This window comes from Piliocolobus tephrosceles, chromosome 3 (genome assembly GCF_002776525.5).
Source record: "Piliocolobus tephrosceles isolate RC106 chromosome 3, ASM277652v3, whole genome shotgun sequence".
Taxonomy (NCBI): Eukaryota; Metazoa; Chordata; class Mammalia; order Primates; family Cercopithecidae; genus Piliocolobus; species Piliocolobus tephrosceles.
This window is the reverse complement of record NC_045436.1, coordinates 27,383,609-27,404,198: the sequence shown is the minus strand read 5'-3', so window position 1 is coordinate 27,404,198 and position 20,590 is coordinate 27,383,609. Positions and strand designations below refer to the sequence as shown.

The 20,590-nt window shown below is 34.5% G+C and overlaps 1 protein-coding gene across 3 annotated transcripts in view; it reads right to left on the bottom strand.

Annotated features, from left to right (window-relative positions):
- The window catches only part of FSTL5 (follistatin like 5), a 1,059,117-nt gene extending 1,039,243 nt beyond the window's left edge, over positions 1 to 19,874 (bottom strand). For all 3 annotated transcript variants that reach the window (XM_031935303.1, XM_031935304.1, XM_031935305.1), the window contains exon 1: positions 19,434 to 19,874. The gene's annotated coding sequence lies outside the window, so the exon portion shown is untranslated. The remainder of the gene's footprint in view (positions 1 to 19,433) is intronic.
- Positions 19,875 to 20,590: the final 716 nt, after the last annotated feature.

The window sequence follows — 20,590 nt, the reverse complement described above, 5'->3', positions numbered from 1 at the left end:
GGGTGATGGCCCAATTAAAGAGCTTCCATAATTATGTCTAAAGCAAAACCTGCTGTCAGAGCCTAAAGCTTTAGTTGTAGCACAGCAAATGCAGTGTAGAACAGGGAAGAGCTCGTTGGCCTCGGTGGAGAAAAGAGCTTGCCTAGAGACTGGTCTGCGGGAGATAAACAAAGCATATTCTTATGTGATCCAAAGTTAGTGAACTTTCAAGCATGCACGCAAGGAACAAAATTCAAATGCACACATCAGTGATTTATATAGCTATAACTTAATTATTTGGGAGGAATTTCCATTTGTGTTATATGTTCTATTATCGATGTAACTCAATTGGATTGCCTTCTTATATTTGCATTTTAATGCACTAAGAGGATTTAATTTGAACTCTTCTCCTACAAGGCTATTCCAAATGGAAATTTATTTCTAAGTTACTATTTGAGCTTCTTTCCATTCACTACAATCAAACACGCCAGAGTATGCTATGGTGCATGCAATCGCTCAAATACAGAGCGTGTGATTAGTATGGAATCAAACTCAACTTAATATTTTAAACCACCTTGTCAGCTCTGCATGATGACACCAAATACAAAAGCAGTGCTTCTTGGTGATGAGGTTGTAAACATCAAGAACGTCATGGTTCTTTTGAAAAATTGATTAGACAAATATAAGCATCCATAAAAAGGTGAATACATATTACAGTAAGATGCCAACACAGAAAAGCAAAGAGAATTAGGTGAAATATGGTGTATACATATAATTATAACGTGGTTCATTAAATTTTTTAAATTTGTTTTTTCTTTGGAATTTTCTTATGTAAATTTTTATAAAAACGTATGCTGTCTAATGTAAAACTACTTTTAAATGGTAAACATTCACATAAAATTATTCTTCTAGGTGGTAAATTAAGAAGTGAGACTCCCCCCTAAATTAAAAACTAGTTTCCATATTTTACAATAGCATGCTGAATACACACATATTCATTACCAGTGCACACACACATACACAAATGTAAATCTCTATAGGCATGCATATTTACCTATAAAGATAGCCATAAACACATAAAATATGAGAATTTATTTTTTAAGTAGTGAAAAGGAAATATCTGAATTATCTCAACATGATGAGCGTTAAGAAATAAGAATCAAAATATCTAAAAACACACAAACTGTCACTGGGATGTTACTGACAGGTATGATAGAAATACAATTCTATTTTCAAAATATCTACAAAATGCAAGTTTAAAGAGGTTTCCATAAAATATTTATAGTGATAATTTTCTATTTTATACAACAAGCAGTTCCCAAATCTCAGGGACCTAAAAGTGTATTTCTCGCTTTCCCTACATATGCACTGAAGGTTGGCAAGGAAAAGTCTTTCCATGAAGTTATTAAAAACAAAGTGATAATAAAGAGTAGCCTATCTCATGACAGCCCTGTCTCAACATGGACATGAGGATATGCCATAATAAGGGGAAAAAAACAGAGAATCATGCATCCGCTCTTAAATATTCTCTGTCTTTTCGATTCTTTTACTGAACAAACAAGTCGCATGGCCATACCTAACACTGGAATAATTAGAAAGGATAACATTTCCATATGCTTAGTTTAAAGAATCAAAAACATTGGTGAGTATTAATAATTGCTGCCAAACTTTAGGAAGTTTAATGTGGTAAATCTTAGACTATCCTGATGTGTATGCTGATTCTTCAAGGCCAGTGGTGAGACTATTTTGAATTTCCTAAACTTTTTTGAAAAAGTGATTTGTTTAAGTGGGAATGTGTTTCACTTAATCTCTGTGACCAGATCATGAAATGGTAGTTTATGCAATATTTTTACTTAGGAGGAGACAGACTAAAAATATTTCACAGTTTCATAATACTAGTTAAGATTTTGATTTTTCATAACTAAAAGATTCCTGTTTTGATCATTTCTTATTTATATGCATGATAATAAAGGAAATAATAGTGATTTTTGTGGAACCTAAAGCTTCACCCATTAAGCACCCAGTGTTGTTTTCTTTCTAACACTTGAATGGAGATATGTATATAAATATAACATCCATATCTATGTATTTATATATCTATCTATGAATCTATGCATCTATCTGTCTATCCATCTGAAGAATATTTCCCTTTTAACTGAAACACCCATGTCACTTTGGAGTGAATCTATTCCAACAGAAGGATCAAATATAGAATTTCCTCTCTAGAGTAAATTCCTTAATACTGTACTGACTTATCACTGTATCTATAGCTAAAAGAGCCTTTTTATAACATACTTTTATATCTCACTCATTTTTTAAATTTTATAATAGTTCTAGATTTACAGAAAAGTTGCAAAGATGGTACATATACTATATATCAGTTATCATATAGCCAACACCTAGTATCTCCTATTGTTAACATCTCATATTAGTAGGATACATTTGTCACAACTAATAAACCAATGCTAATACCTTATTATTAACTGAGGCACACCTTATTCTGAGTTTCTGTGTTTTTTACCTAATGTCCTTTTTCTTTCTTTCTTTGTTTCTCTCTCTCTCTCTTTCTTTCTTTTGTGTGTGTGAGACGGAGTCTTGCTCTGTTGCCCAGGTATGCAATGTGGGATGTTGGCTCACTGCAACCTCCACCTCCCAAGTTCGAGTGATTTTCCTGCCTCACCCTCCCAAGTAGCTGGGACTACAGGTATATGTCACCATGCCCGGCTAATTTTTGTATTTTAGTAGAGATGAGGTTTCACCATGTTGGCCAGGCTGGTCTTGAACTCCTGACCTCAAGTGATCTGCCCACCTCCGCCCTCCAAAGCACTGAGATTACAAGCGTGAGCCACCGTGCCTGACCCTAACATCCTTTTCTTTCTGAAGATCCCATTCAGGACATAACATGAAATTTAGTTGTCATGTTTCTGTAGGCTCTTCTTAACTATAATTTCACTTGTTTTCTTATTTTTATTTCCTTCAAAATTTTATAAATATTCTTATCTGGGAATTAGTTTCTAAGTTTAGCTCCTATTTCTCTTTAGTTAACATTCCCTAACTTAACATAAAAATACTGCTTTTCAAAAAATGTCAGACAAGTTCAACATCAAGAAGCATTTCACAAGAAGCTGTCGTCACAACAGGCAAAAGGCAGATTTTAAATCTACAATTGTTCTTTCATGCTTGATTTTTTAAAGTATGGCCAATAACAAAAGCTGTAAGATTTATTTGTATATCTTTGTATATTTGTATATATTTGTATATATTTGTATAAGAAAATACAAAAAGGCCGGGCGCGGTGGCTGAAGCCTGTAATCCCAGCCCTTTGGGAGGCCGAGACGGGTGGATCACGAGGTCAGGAGATTGAGACCATCCTGGGTAAAACGGTGAAACCCTGTCTCTACTAAAAAATACAAAAAACTAGCCGGGCGAGGTGGTGGGCGCGTGTAGTCCCAGCTACTCCGGAGGCTGAGGCAGGAGAATGGCGTGAACCCGGGAGGCGGAGCTTGCAGTGAGCTGAGATCCGGCCACAGCACTCCAGCCTGGGCGACAGAGTGAGACTCCGCCTCAAAAAAAAAAAAAAAAAAAAAAAAACTAGAGTGATAAATCCTCATAAAAGTCACATTTTTTATACTCTGTAGGTTACAGTTCTCCTTGAGATCAGCTTACTGTCTTTTCTTTGAAGAGACTTTCCAGAAACATTTTTTTATTGTTTGAATTGTTTCCTTAGTTTTCCTAATTCTTACTCATTTGTATCTATAAAATTAATGTTTGGGGCAGGAGTGGTGGCTCATGCCTGTAATCCCAGCACTTTGGGTGGCCGAGGTGGGTGGATCACGAGGTCAGGAGTTCGAGATTAGATGTTGGTGAAACCCTGTCTGTACTAAAAATACAAAAAATTAACTGGGCTTGGTGACAGGTGCCTGTAATCCCAGCTACTCGGGAGGGTGAGGTAGGAGAATCACTTGAACCCAGGAGACAGAGCTTGCAGTGAACTGAGATTGCGCCATTGCACTCCAGCCTGGGCAACAAGAGTGAAACTCCACCTCCAAAAAAACAATTAAAGTTTGAAACATGAAGATTACTTAGGTAAATGAAAGACATTTATACCCAGCCAACCAACCCACCTTTACTTAAGCCACAATCTCATTTACCTTGAATCTGGCAGATCATTAGTCAATATTTAGTGAAATTTCATATCTCCAACTAATAAATAAATACATTAACATTGAAGCTATTTGAACCTTCCCATATTAGATGAGTTGGTGAATAAATTAGATGATTCCAAACTGGTTGACCAAATCTTCCTTCTGAATATCTCAACTAGTCTGTCATTGAAAACATCGCTGAACACAATCCAAAATAAACTGAGAAGAAAATGCACTATTCATATTTTCTAGTGCGATAATTATTGTGTCACCCTAAATTCCTTTTATGTCTTGAATTTGACCTTTAATGCATTTTCAATCATTATATCTAATATATTTGTGATTCCAGTGGGTCCTCAAATTTTAATAAATCAACATAATACTTTATTGAAAATGTACTTATCTGCATATTAATAGGTCTAAAAACACCTATTGATTTAATTAAAAGTTTTAAAGATGATGTATATATACATTTATACGTTATAAAAATAGGTTTTCAAAATAAACATGATTAGAGTGTCCACTGTCAATAATAAATTATCGTCTTTGTAGTTCATACCCTCAAAAAGATTATTGTGTTAATCTTGCACATGTAACATTATTTTATAATGCCTTCTAAATATGATATGAAATGTTCCAAAGTACATGTGATTTATTACTATACTTTGTATTTTCTGAGTCAGACATTATTAACCTGTATTGCAATAAGAAGTGATCAATCAAACCATTTTTCAATGAATGTAGCATCTATAATTCTAAGTGAATTTTAAGTGCTGTAGTGATTTCAATGGGTAAACTCTTCAGAAACATCACTTAGTAGGCAGCCTGAAAGGAATATACATAAAACAAGCCAAGCAATCAAATAAAACAATGTGAGATTACTCTAGCCAAACTTGTTTGAGGAAAAATACTGCAAGCTCAAAACCAAAATCTTTTGTATGTGTGTGTCATTTACCATGTGATCATGGCTCTGTGGCCCACAGAGTTCTAATATTCAAAAATTATTTTGAAAACACTCCCAGTAACGAAGTGTCTAAATGTTATCTGTTTAGAATTATCAACACATCTGGAAATGTTGAGTAATTGAAATGAAACCCATACAAAAGATTTTTCCCACTAAAAGTCAATGTGTGCTGGGTGCTCATGCCTGTGATCCCAGCACTTCGATGGCTCAAGCCTGTAATCCAGGCTGAGTCAGGAGTTCGAGACCTGTCTGGGCAACACAGAGAGACTGCCCCCCACTCCCGCCCGCACCAGCCGTCTCTCCAAAATATAAAAATATTTTTAAAAAAATTAGCCAGGTGTGGCGGTTCACAAGCCTAGAGTTCAAGAACAGCATGGGCAACATAGAGAGACCCCCATCTCTACAAAGAAATCTAAAATTAAAAAAAAAAAAAAAATTAGCTCTGTGTGTTGTTGCCTCTCTGTGGTTCCAGCTACTTGAAGGGCTAATGTGGATCAGCACCCCCAAGGATCACTAGAGCCCAGTAGGTGGAGGCTGCAGTGAGCTGTGATCATGCCACGGCACTCCAGCCTGGGTGACAGAGCAAGACCCTGTCTTTCAAAAAATAAAAAATAAAAAAAGTCAATGTAATTTCAGTTTGTCTATATATTTGTATCTGTGTGTGTATATGTATATGTGTGTATATGTATATATGTGCGTGTAAGTATATGTGTGTATCTGTATATGTGTGTGTACATGTATATGTATATATGTGTATATAACAGGCTTCTGAAAAATATTTTTGTTCCTGGTAGAAATGCTACCTTATGATTTTACTTACTTTGTAACTTAGTTTCAATACTATGTTCAGTTTGACATCTGTTAGTAATATAAAACATGTGGAGTATGCCTGAAATAGAAGTTTCACTATTCCTCTATTTAGTGGTAAGACTTGAATGAAAAACAGATACATAACCGCATTAATAAAATTTGTTTTATTTTTCCTCTAAATTAAGGAAATTTTTAATTAGTGGTGCTTTTGGTTTTTGCTAACAGTTTAGAACTTCTTAAATAATATTGGCTAATCAGGAGAATATCAGAATAATATATTTTGTTTGGAATCCTAGATATTTAAGAGATAAGTTATTTTGAAGAAATATTACATACTTGAGAAGGCCAAGTGCTTCCTAGAAAGACACACTGGGCCTAATGTGTTTAAAGGAAGACTTTAGACATGGAAGAAAAATCAGTTTACATGGAAAATATAACAATAAAGCCACAGAGTTCTTAACATAAGACAGAGATCACTGGGGCCTTTAGAGCCAGAGAGAAACATGTGTGCTTCCTGAGACAGTATGGGCTGTAGCCTCCCAGAAACCTTGATGTCAGCTTGGTTCTATCTTAAAAGCTCTTCTAAAGTTTTATCAAAATAAATGAATAGTGTCTAGAAATGTGTCTGAGGCACAATAATTGTTCAGTAAACAATTATTATTATTCTATGGCATCTAGTTTCATTGACTCTGTACAATTGAGTTGAGATTCTTTTAAATTAATGTTCAAAGACATAAAGAAATGTTACAACAGAAGAATTACTACCAGAAAAAAACATTAAAACAACACATTCAGTAATAAGCAAATGTAAATAAAAATCCAGAGTGCATTTTTACTCAACAAAATTATGGCACCCAACACTATGGTTAAATAGTGTTTCAACCAATTGTAGTCTGAATGTATTGATGTAATCATCATAGAAAATAACATGACAATGCCTATTCCTTTTCCTTAAAAGTGATCATGTGATTTTACCAAGTAATTCAACTTCTGGGGAAATGTTATAGAAATAAAAGCATAATTGAATTTCAAATATACATTTCAAAAGTTTGTAGATCACTAGACATTTACATAAACACTGCATGCCAAATAACAGCAGATTTTACCAAAATTTGGCTTTAATGTATTCTCAATAAATCACATGTGCTACTGTTAAATTTAAATTTCATATATGAAAAATCAACTAATTACAAAAATGCCATTATAGAGTAATCAATTAATTTAGTATGAAATCAGGAATGAATAACACTATCACATGAAGCTATGTTAAATCATTAGAAATACAGTTTTGTTTCTTTTTCCAGAATGCTCCAATGGAGGTTTTCAACTGAATCATTAGGGCATATATGATACTCTTTCTCTCTAATAAAAAGAAAAAAGAAAAAAAATCAATTGGAAAAAGTTTTTAAATTAGCCGTTTTATATTTTGAGCAGGATGTTTAAAAATCATGTAGCAACATCCCAATCAAAATAACTTCAAATAGTTTTTATTTTCAAATATGTAAGGTATATAAATATGGGACATGGTCCTTGGTATGAAGTTGCTAACTGAAAACGTACTGTCTGTTTAATAGTTGCTGAAGACTGATATGCTCTAACTTTGTGCCAGTTTTAAAAGTTTGAAAGGTTCTGAAATAGAACAAAATGTGATGTTTAAGTTCATTGCAGTTGAGCTAAACAGAAAAATTTTAGGATATGACCTGCCATATTCTAATGACTATCACAGATTAATTTAAGCCTGCTGGTGCTTTGCAGAAGTCTCTTGTATACTCGGCATTTTGTCACATTCTATTTTCTGGATCAAGAGCCCAGTGTTAAGATCTAAAAACTGGGGCAGTAAAAGCCTGAGTATCACACAGCAGGGTTTCCATAGTGTCCTAACCATTTATAAATCAAATCCGTTTAAGGCCAGTAATAAATAGGACACAGCAATTTCAAGAGAAACTGTGTGACTTCTTCAAATATTTAAACAATTCCAAATTTTGCAACTTCAAAAAGTTATTTTGCATTTAAAAATACCTTTATTTGCTCTACCTGAAGACTATTTTTGGGACAAAACAAAGTGGCACTAGAAGGCCAGAATCAGAATATTCTTAATGCCTTCTTGAGCTCCCTCTACTGATTTTTAGACAGTTTTTAGCTTAACCGAGATGTTCAGCAAAACATGTATAATTAACTAGAAGTCCAGTAGAGTAGCATCCGGAGCAGTTTTCACAGCTGGGCACACAGTCTTACTACAGACATTATCAATTAAATTGTGCTACTTGTGCACAGACAGGGAAACAAACTGAATGAAAGCCCTTCGACTTTCTCAGGCCTCAGGACATGTAGAGAAATAAGGCACTGGCTAAAAGAAAATAAACAGTTGCAGAGGGTATTAATTTGAAATTGTTGTTGTCATGAATTGTAAATAAGTGGACTTTAAATGCAAAGCATTTTCTAGAAACTTTCTCTTCAGTTTTTAATTATTTTTACTCCTATTAATTATAGCTCTATGAGAAATCTCACCAAGGAAATAATTCAGGAAAATCTTTGGCACAATTCATGCACCTCTTTCAAGTCTTATTTTCTTGGTAAGTGCACTAACTCTTGATATTCTGCCAAAGGATTGAGATATTGTGCATTTAATTTTTGCATTTTCTGAAGGTATAGATGTATTTTTATTACTATTACCTTCTTTTGCTTTTTTTCCTACATGGTCCCATGATGTCACACTATTTGAATAAAGAATGCAATTTCATAATAACAAACAATCACTGTAGTTTTTCAAGCATGTGCACAAACCCAAAAAGCATTCTAAGCATTTATCTTTCCCTAATAATGCCATAGTGTCTGGGATAATGAATCATTGACATAAATACCAGCTCACTCAATCATTGCCTTAAAGGAACATACATTTTAGTGAACTTAAATTTTCTATGAAAAAATGTGAACTTCTGAACAAATGAAGTGCACAGTGCTAAAAGGGTCTAAGTTTATACTCAGAAATTAGATTTCTGTCCCAGAATTTAGTTGCAACATGCTCTGTATAGTATGTTTAAAAGTGGAAAGAAAAAAAAGTAACCAAATTAACATATTTCAAATACATTGTAGTGCCAAACAAAAATGAAAGCTAATTTTCATTAACAAGCAAACAACAAAAGGTAATTACTTTTTTCATGATATGTGCCTTCTGGTTTTTGCCAACAATTTGACATTTAAGACTGAATAGAATTTAACAAATTGAAGTTCATTCAAGAGGATTTTAAGGTATTATATCAAATCAATACTTGATAATCATAAAGTTCTATTTTGTGAGTAGATGTTCCAGTATTCAACATTCTTCCACCCTAAATGTATTGACCTCTTACTGGATGATAAGCTCTTTCTTAAAGTCCCCGGGGCTTACTGATATCATGTTTTCTCCATTATAATTATGGATAAAAACATTCACACTTTTTAGAATGATAAGGAATATTAACTTTAATCAGAAGCTACCTAATGAGTTCCTCAGAATGGCATGAAGTTGGAACCTATGATAATTCCTATCTTAGGTAGTACTCTTGTCCCTTAGTAATACTTTACCTGTTTTACCTTTTACCTGAACACTTATGAACACCAGACATTATATTATACTTTGGCCTTATTACTTTGCTTATTGTCTACCCTGTCATAGAGAGGGTAGGGCAGGTACCCTCTCTCTTATTGCTACTCAACCCCAGTACCTGAAAGGGTACCTGAAACATAGTAGGTATTTAATATATTTATTGAATTAATTTATTTCTCTTAAAATAACTATGACTTTTTTTAGATGGAATTTCACTCTTGTTGCCCAGGCAGAGTGCAACAGCATGATCTCAGCTCATCACAACCACTCCCTCCTGGGTTCAAGTGATTCTCCTGTTTGAGTATCCCAAGTAGCTGGGATTACAGACACCTGCCACCATGCCCAGCTAATTTTTTGTATTTTTAGTAGAGATGGGGTTTCACCATGTTGGCCAGGCTCGTCTTGAACTCCTGACCTTAGTGATACACCAGCCTCAGCCTCCCAAAATGCTGGGATTACAGGCTTGAGCCACTGCATCCAGCCAAAATAGCTATTATCTTCATAATATTTTTTAAAGTATTGTTTATAAAAGAATGAAAAATTGAATTTACCTATTAGTTAGTTGTCTTTATTTAGTTTTTGTCAAGATAAAATTGTTTTAATTGTATATAAAAGATATAAGTGAAATGGCTTTTTTTCTGTACAATTAATGTTAGTAAAAGCAATTGCCCAATAATTTACTAATCTTTAGACTGCATAAACAAGAAAAAATGATCCATAGCACATAAATCTTTTTTGAAGATCTTTTGAACATGGCATTTTTTTCACATGTTGAAGTTTTTCTTTTAAAGTGAATCTAAAGTATATTTCTTGCACTTTTTCTAAATAGCAAGTGTAAAATGTCATGTTCACTTTCTATGTAATTACTATATTATCTGTAAAGGAGCATAAATATAATATTAAATAAAGTTTCTGATTTGCGTGAAAATAGTCCATGTTGCATGCAATAAGGTCATAATAAAATATCCTTTGTGTGGTTTTCAATTAGTCAGAGACCAAAGTTAAAAATGGGAAAACACAGTAGACGACCAAAATCTAATATCAAAAAACATTAACCAAATCCATCATCATAGATCTATTATAGTTCAAAATGTACAAAGCATTATGTAATAAATGCAAGCATAAAAAGAGAGTAAAATCCAATGAGGATCAATTAATTTATATATATACGAAGTAACTGTAAACTATGCAGGTTTTTTACACACAGAAGAAGTTTCTAGGCTTCTTCCTATAAAAGGATTAATTAGGAAGACGAGCCTACGACACATTAACAAATCCAAAAACAACTCCAGACTGTCTACTACACAGTTTAGATGATAAATTTAGGGTTAGAAAGAAGAGCCCAGTGGCATTCAAGCAATAAAGACTAAGGTTTAAGTAAAACTTCAACCAGGTACAGTAGGCAGAATGCTACCTGAATCCCAGTGACACACACTCTTGTATAATCACCTCACCTTGTGTGTAGGCAGGACCTATAACTTTCTTTTGACCAATGGACCATGGCAAAGGTAATGTGCTATTGCTCTTGTGGTCACATATGGCAAAAAGGAAGGGATTTCAAGATGTAATTAAATGTATATCAGAAGGGAGATTACCCTAGCTAGGCTGACTGGATGAGTGAGTTTTTAAAAGCGAGATTAGAGGTCAGAAACAGAAGTAGTCAGATTAATTCTTCTGCCAGCCTTGAAGCCACAAGTCTCCATGAGTTCTGAGCCACAAAGAAACAAATCCAGCCAACTGTTAGGTGATCTTGGAGAATCCCAAGCCTCAAATAAAAACCCAGGGCTGGCAGAAACCTTGACAGTGAGGTCCTGAGCAGAGGAGCCAGCTAACCTGTACCCAGACTCATGGTTCATGGAAACTGGGAGATAATAAATGTTTACATGGCTAAGTCTGTGATAATTTGTATGTTCACAACAGAAAACATACATATGTTTTACAAACATGAACATTTTGGTGAGATCCAGAGTGATACTGACACGACATTTACTGCAACAAAAACTACAGCTCTGAAAATCACATGGGAGCACAGTATGCTCTTAAACTATAAAAACATTTGACTGGATGCAGAGGAGTGGGACCTAAACTGGGATTCTTGAAAGTACAACAGTCCAGACAGGACATTGTGTTTATACAGAGGTAAGGAACTGTGTGATGGTTTAGATTTTAACTTATCTTTGTTTTATATGCATGCATTTCACATATCAGAAAATGGAAAAGCAGGTTGACTACTAGCAGTGTGTAGAACCAATTAGAAGAATCTTTAAAGCAGCCGAGAGTGTCAACTTAATGTAAAAATTGGAGATCTAATGATGATTTCTGAACACAGTGGCATTTTAAAGCATATTTTAATCAAGAGAAATCCAGAGAAGATATGAAATCTGTAACAGCAGGATATAAAGAGTAGGATCTGATCATGCAGTTGACTTCAGACAAAACTTGGTCTGAGTCTCAGCTCTGTAGGCAGTACCTTAAGACTTGGTTTCAGAAGACATACAAACATGAAAAAAATGCTCCACACCACAAACCATCAGAAACATGCAAATCAAACCACAATAAGACACTATCTTGCACCAGTCAGAATGTTTATGATTAAGAAGTCAAAAAACAACAGACGCTGGTATCGCTGCAGAGAAAAGGGAAGTCTTATATGCTATCAGTGGGAATATAGGCTACTTCAGTCACTGAAGAAAGCAGTTTGGAGATTTCTCAAAGAACTTAAAACTGAAATACCATTTGACCCAATAATGCAATTACTGGGTAGATAGCCACAGGAAAATTAATCATTCTACAAAAAACATACATGCACTTGCACACTCATTGCAGCACCATTCAGTATAGCAAAGACATGATTCAACCTAGGTGTTCATCAATGGTAGATTGGATAAAGAAAATGTGGTGCACATACACCGTGTAATACTACACAGCCATAAAAAAGGATAAGATCATGTCCTGTGCAGCAATGTGGACGCAGCTGGAGACCATTATCCAAAGCAAATTAACACAGGAACAGATAACCAAGTATCCCATGTTCTCAGTTATAAGTGGGAGCTAAGTATTGTAAACACATGGACATAAGGATGACAATAACAAACACTGGAGTCTACAAGAGTGGAGAGGTGGGAGGGAGGCAAGGGCTGAAAAAGTATCGGATATTATGCTTAGTACCTAAGTGATGGGATCACTCATACCTCAAAGCTCAGCATCAGGGAATACATCCAGGTAACAAACAGGCACATATATCCCCTGGATCTAAAATTACAGTTGAAGAATAATTCAACTTTTTTTTTTTTAAAAAAAAAGATGGTTTCCCTATATCTATTTTATAAGGTGTTTTGCATATAAAATGAAACTGTGTTTATAAATACTTAAGACTATGCATGCGATATTATGAATCATCAGAAATTTTGTCTCAATTATTATTACAACAGGAAGAAACAAGAATAAGGAGACTAGTGTAAAGAATATCAGAATAATTCTGTCTCAGTTTGGACAGTCTGAGTCAAGGTAAATATTATAAGAGAAAAGTAGAGAATCAGATAAAGCTACATGATAAAGTGAGGGATGTAAAACTTGCGTACCTGCTGCATATTGTGTAGGAAGAATGATGCAATTTTTAAACATTATAAATTTTTAGACCAAAGTAAATTGAAAGAGAATTTGTCATTAACTGACTGGCAGAAAAAGTAGAATAGGGGATCATGTTAGGGATGAGATCATAAGTTCATGGGGTTTGTGCTGTCACCATGACATCAGAGTTAAAATGTCCAGCAGACCTTTGTAAATACATTAATGGACTTCAAATCTGGGTCAGAGCTACAGCTTTGGAGGATATCTGTGAAGAGATGATAATTGTAGCTGCTGGAGTGAATGGACTTCCTAGGGCTCCACAGAGAATGAGGAACAATGAGTTACACGAATAGCATACACAATCTCGTAAACATTTCAAGATGAAAAACGTTTATGCCAGACTTCATGTCAAAAGTGAAACACTGATTATTGCTAACAGATATGTAAAATATAGAATCAAAGGCCCTACATGTTTTCCACTTTAAAGTTAAACTTTCTTAAGAAAATCAAACTTTTCTATCTCTTTTGGGATCCACTTAATAAAGACAACCAAAACCTTGTCTAATGGGGATTCAGGAGGGAGTCGGATGCAACTTTCTGGCTCACCTGGGAACTGTGTTGTAATTACTGCAAACAGCAGTCACCACTTCTCTTTCTCAGTCACCCTAAATGCTATATGAAAACGAAGAGCAACAGCTAGTGGCCAGTATTCCCCTTTACATCAAATACAATTAGATAGAAACAATAGAAAAAAGTATTTAATATTTCCAAAGCTTTCAAGAGCCCACATTAGATTACCTCCTTGGTGTTGTGCTTCAAAGCTAGTCATTTGTTTTGATTATTTTATTTAATCTTGATTTAACCTCACAGAGTATTCAAAACTTTAGTAACTAACTAATCTGAAGGATTACATGTGAGTAGCAGTTGATACCACAAATGCTGATTGCTTGAAATGGTCTAAATGTCACCAAGTGTTTGAATTTCATCTCCAGTAGGACCTTTAAAGGAAAAAGAAAAACAACTTGAATTCCTAAGAAACATTATCTACTCTATTATATTGTTTCCTATGCTGTTTGAGACACCAAGGGAAACATTGGCTGCTGCTAATATTTTGAATATTCTATGAGATCAATTAATGTAGCATCTTTATAACATGAAATACAGAGGAAAAACTCCTTAAGGTCTTTGGTATTATGCATTCTAAAGTGTGTATACTAAAGAATATATGCCATAAAATAATTTCAATGACCTAATAATTAAGGAATAGTCTTGGGGAAATAATAAGAGGCATTTACATGTAGTAAAGAGATTATCATAGTGAAAAAGCTGAGTTTTGAAAATGACATAGCTAGTTGGACTTCTGACCTAAATAGAGGTACTATATATGTAAACTTAGTTTGATTCCCTAATTCACCTATTCCTAGTTGTGTGACCTTAGGATACAGTGGTATGGAGATTTGAGGTGAATTTCTGCTTTCTCATATTAATATGAATAATTAAGAAGTGAATAACATCAATCTTTACAAAGTCATGCAAATGTTACATTACTTAATGTGGGTGTATGGCCTGATATCAATAAAATATATATGAATACCTATTAATACTTTGAATGGTATCTATGTCTATCTTATTGCTCTTCTCAGATGAAAAAGCAAATCCAGGATCCAAGACAAAATGATATAAATAGGCACTCCATTATGAAGCAACAAATGTTTTTACTAGCACCAACTCACTGGCTCTTTTTCTTTAGAAATATGAAGGGCCAGATTCCATAATCCTAAGTGAGGCAGCTCAGAGCCTGATTGACAGTAGAGTCACAGCAATTACTGGGGCTTTGAGAAAAGGGGCATGTAACCACAGAGGGCAGGTAAGCATTTGTGTTTTCATGTAAGTACCTTTACTTTTAGTGTTTTGGAATTTTAAAAATAATAATAACTCCAGAGACAATAAAGCAGTATCTAATATGTTTTGTGGAAGCGGTCCAACTACAAAAGGTAAATTATTGCCATTTCATCATCATCTTTGGGGGAATATAGTTCAGGTTTGTGTTTTAATTGCTACTGTATGTATGTCTTAATTGCCACCTTGGTGCTATATTCACAGAGAACATACATCAGTAAAGTAAGTTTCTCTATTACAATATACATTTAAATACTACTCAATGAAGAAGTATTTTTAAATCTTTTGCTTTAGAATTGTTACTTGTGCAATGAACTAGTTATGAGTTGAAATAATATCCTGTGTATTGACATGCAAATGAACTCACTAAGCAACCACTTTGCTTTAGAGATTTGTGTAATTTGATACCAAAAGCCACATTAAATTAATATTAATTACTTGATTTTAAACCAAGAAAGTTCAGAGTGAAACTGTTCTCCTGTTTCACCACATTTATGCGTGAAAACATTAATACACAAGGAATAAAAATATGTTATGGGCAGGGATATGCAGGCTCTGTTCTACAGAGGTGTATGGCTTATTATCCGAAGATTTGTAGGAAGTAAACTTGATGTTTTACTTTTATAGACTGTAATTTCCAAATCCTTTATCAGAACTCATATTTTTTCATCATTAATGTGGTGCTATAAACTCTTCATTATGCAGACGTCTTTTTTTTTATTCCTGGCAAATATTCATTTTCAATTGTTCCTTGCCTTGCCAATCAGCATGAGAGGTTCTAAATGTCATTTTAATGCCAAAAAAAAGAAAACTGGTATGTACACAAGCATTCTAGTCGAAATAAAAAATAACAATAATTAGAAGACAAATTTGCCACTGAAAGTTACATATTGTATTACCGTTTATTATCTAAATTATTTTGTACTAGCTAGCATGTCTTTAACTTGCATGTTCTAGGTCATCCCCCTTGCATGTTTATTGTAGAGTAGAATTTACATATATATGTGTATATACATATATGTGTAAATATGTGTGTACATACATACATTCATACACACACTCTGTCTCAAATACTTATACTATTATTTAATTCATCCTCTTTCAGAAAACCCATTGGAACTCTGAGTTTATCAAAACATGGTCCCATCCATTATAATAATATCAATTCCTCAATACTAAGGTGATTTAAAACACAGAGGGACCAATTGCTTTGCTGTGTGGTTACCAATTTAATTGGAAAATTAGGATATGTCTACAAGCTATTCTACAGCTAATCTGAAGTAGGCTATACCCAAAAGACTTTGGAGGTGTTGAAGCAGAAGGTGATTAACTCTGTTTGGTAAAGGATAATTGGTCACTTGACTCTTAGAATGATGCTAACAACAGGAAGTATTTTTTCTAGCTTATTAGTTCACAAGAGTCTTTTGAGCTTCATAATATATAAAGCACTAAAAAATACGAGAGATACTATGGCAATTTTGGGCAAATATGAAGAACTAATGGAAAGATGTCATTCAAGGCCTTTGGGTCTCATTGATAAATGAGCCTTAAATATTATTTTTTAAATGGTCATTATTCAAAGAAAATTGTCAATAAATTATTATTCAAATAACTTCTTAAATATCATTTAAAAGGGTATTTTTTATTTTTTTCAAACTTTTTAGAGTATTTCAGATTTATTATGACTTGTATTTCTCTATCGCCCATGTTAGTAACTAGAAAATTAAAAAAAAGAAAGCAGTATAGCCTTGATAATAAAAATTCCAAATTGATTCACCCTTATCTTAAATCTCACAAAACATATACAGGAATGCATTTTATTTGTCAGAAGAAACAATCTATCTATAAATTTCATTTTTGACTCAATTTTTAGTTTGATCGATGACCCTTAAGAGGTTGAGAAACAAGAAAGACAAATTGAGCATGTCATGTAATATATAATAACATTATTTTAATAATTTTCCATAGACTTTATGAAGTTCATCACTTTTCTGCAAACAGTGCTGCATATATTTGCCATATGTCTGTAATGAAATGAGTTAATGTCTTAACAAGCCATCCAGTGTTGTGTTACTGAATAATCCTTTACGTTTTACATGAATTTATTATAACTCCAAAATATGGTCATTTATTTGTGGATCAAAGACTTAATAAAAGGCCACCACATTTGAATATCTTTCATACGTGTCTTCAAAGTTGGCACTTTTATTAGTTCCAGGAGAAATGTTATTCTGTATTTAAATAGTGTCCCCTATATGCTAAATTTGGGCTTATGATGGGAATCTAATTTTACCTTATTTCAGGACTAAGATACAAAAGCTAGAAGTGTAGAAAAATCAGGAAAAAAAATGCTTCTAAATGTTTTAAATTTGCAATCTCATCGACTCAACCTTTGGTTATTATTGCCAGTAGCATAGTTTGACTTCAGTGTTTAACTATGTCATTGTTAGATGAAACACTAAATTTCATCTTAAAGAATTCCAGATATTGGCAGTTCAAGGTAAATGTTTATACTTGAATAAAGACATACATCTTGGAAAACTTTGTGCAAACGGAAGTCAATGACACATTCAGGTACATTTTGAGTAAATGTAATGTTTATATATAGTACTGCCTTTCAAATAAGTTATAAAATTAAGATATATGTTAATGTTTCAAGATAATAAACAAAATTGAAAATAAAATAAGCCATAATTCTGTTAGAAATTTCACAGCCTAAATATTTATATCAATACAATTAGTTTTAACAAGAAAATTTCATAATTGGTAGTGGAAAGAATGATTCCTTGTGTATTTAAAGGAGATTATGTTGTATAAACTTCCTAGCTCAATGTTTTATATATTATTTTTTGCCCCACTACCCAATCCAGGCTTTCAAAATTTGTATGAATATTTAATTTAAGATCACATGACTGATGTGAATCCTACAAAGAATATCTGTTCAGGGTAAAACATGTGAACAACTTCAAAAGATTTACATTTGACCTCTAGTATTTGCAACAATATGCATTTCTTGTGGCAATCACTCTCTTGTAGGGCTGTGTAGTAAATACAATGAAAAATCTCTACCTAGAGGATTCATAAAATTCTAAAACTAAACTTCATCCTAGTAACTCTAATACAACTAGAGTAGAAATTTTATGATATTTTAAAATATACAAATATTTAAATCTAACTTAGTGTACTCCTGCTGAAAAGCATAGCTCTCTTCAGTGAATAATACTTAAGTATGAAACAGCTTTATATTTAACTCATTTCTATTAATATTGGACGTCTACTTTTCAACCTAAACTCTCTCTCTCTCTCTCTCTCTCTGGAATGTAAAGGAAATATCCCCCACCCCCATGCTTTTCCAGCCATCATTTATACTTAATCTAATGTCACTAAATGACATAAATGAGAGACCACAATTCCATTTATCAAGCAAACCATCACACCTGTCAAAGTTATGAATAGTAATAAGAAATGCAAAGAGCACAAGGTAACTTCTATCATTTAATAATTGCTCAATATGAGAAGTACTGTTCGGTCGTTTTCCACACTGAATTATTTCTCTGGACGCACTCAGAACACACTGCCAATTGACAAAAGGAACATAGCTTCAAAAGAAAATCTAAGTAGAGAAAAGCTCTCTGTTAAGCATGCAAGAGGTTAAACATTGCTGAAATAGTGAGACATTTTCTCAGCCCACGCTTCCCAGTTCCATTCAATTACCAACAGCACAAGCGACTATAATACAAGCTAATACTGTATTATTAAATCAGAGCTTCCCATTTACATCCACCTCTAACCTGAGGGGGTGGCAAGGGGATGACATTTGCTAGTCAACAGCAGAGCAAACAGCCCCCAACTTGGAAATACACATGACCTTGGGGTGTGGAATGCTCAGAGACTGAGTTTCACAAGTTTTATTTGGATCTACTGCATAACAACACATCTAAATGGACCCAGTATGATATAAATGTTTCTATCCTCTACCTCCTCCCTTCCAAAAAATGTTAAGAGAGCTCTGCACTTTGAAATCTATGCTTTCGATATAGGAAATAATATTGTTGATTAACCAGGGATTAATCCATTCAAATAATTATTTGATTATATTTGTTCTAAACAACTTGTTGGTTGATTTATTTAATATCATTTGCTAATATATTTGGAGGGTTTTCTGGAATGGTTCCTATCCTTTGAACCCTGCTGAAAGCATTGCTCTAAAATATTTATATTTATAAAGCAAGATATAACATAATGACATTAACTTCACAGAAAGCAAAGCTCTCAACTTCCCCTCTAGAATTTAGTGCATAATCACTAACAGATGATCTTGTAATAATAATAATAGTAATTATTAAAATATTTTTGCAATCATTGCCAAAAGTCCAGTTTCAAATTGTAAAAATAAACATAACTTGTTTTTAAATTTTTGTGTAGCAGTCCGTATGTCTCCCCCACTTGTAATCATTTATAACAATATTATTTTTCTTACCTTATTTTAACAGTCACAAAAGTCCCCCAGAAAGATTCCTAAACGCTGTGGAAATACAAATCACAATTAAAAAAAAAAAAAAAAAAAAAGCACTAAGAAGATCGTCTTAGCTGGGAAAAAAATAAATAAATAAAATAGTTTGGTCTAAAACTATAGAAATCTCCAAAGTCACGCCTGAATGAGCGCCCAGGTGGCAAACAGAGGAGTCTCTCCCACGTCCGATACCACACTCCTTTGTCAAGTTGATATGGGTCCTGTTGGTGAAGCGGGTCCCACAGGGCACAGAGGGTGCAAGAGGGCGTTGCCTCCAGGTGCTGGAGCAACTGGTCCGCTCGCGTCTCAGTTTCAGCACCGACAGCACAGTGGACAGTACCAGCTCCTCTCACCTCCAGTTTGTCTCAGTCACTGAACCAGGCTGATTCTCGCTCCTCCTCCCTAGGCAGGAGCTGCTGCCACTCAACCCGGGGGTGCCCCGCCCCCACCATCTGACGTAACTATTTTGCATATCAACTCGCCGAGAAGTGAGGGGCCGCCCCCTTGACTGGGCTTCTGCTAGGGTCAGCTGCGGCAATCGAGGGTACAAAATCCAGGTTTAAGGTCAGCGTGGGCATCTTTGGACTTCAAGATGTATTCTCAACCAGTCCAGTAGAAATTAAACGCTTAGGCGGTGCTGGAGCCTTTGCCTTCGCTGGGACTGCCGTTTCTGCGCACTCTAAGATCGCTGCGGGCACAGCTCTGGAAGGAAGACGGGGCGGAGAGAGGGGGCAGTGGAGCACGGAGAGGACCGAGTGGGAGGCGGGTGGGGAGGAGACGGAGAAATAGAATGAATCGATTCAACCATTCTTGAAAACATCTCCCATCCTTTTGATCTTCCTGGCCAAACTTTGCTGCCTCTCACTGCCGTTTGGTTATTTGAACGCACACGTATGTGGTGTTCCTACTCCTTTCCCTGGTTCACGGAGCCGCTGGAGGGAGTCGCTGCTGCAGAAACTTGCCTGGAAGAAAAAAAAAAAAAATCTTGAGCAGCGAGAGGAAACGTGAAAGCTTGCAGCGCTAGCCATCGTTTCTAAACAGAATCTTAAAAAAAAAAAAAAAAAAAAAAAAATTACGCGTGCTCCATAGTATATATTATACTTCATATTCGTTCCGATAAAACC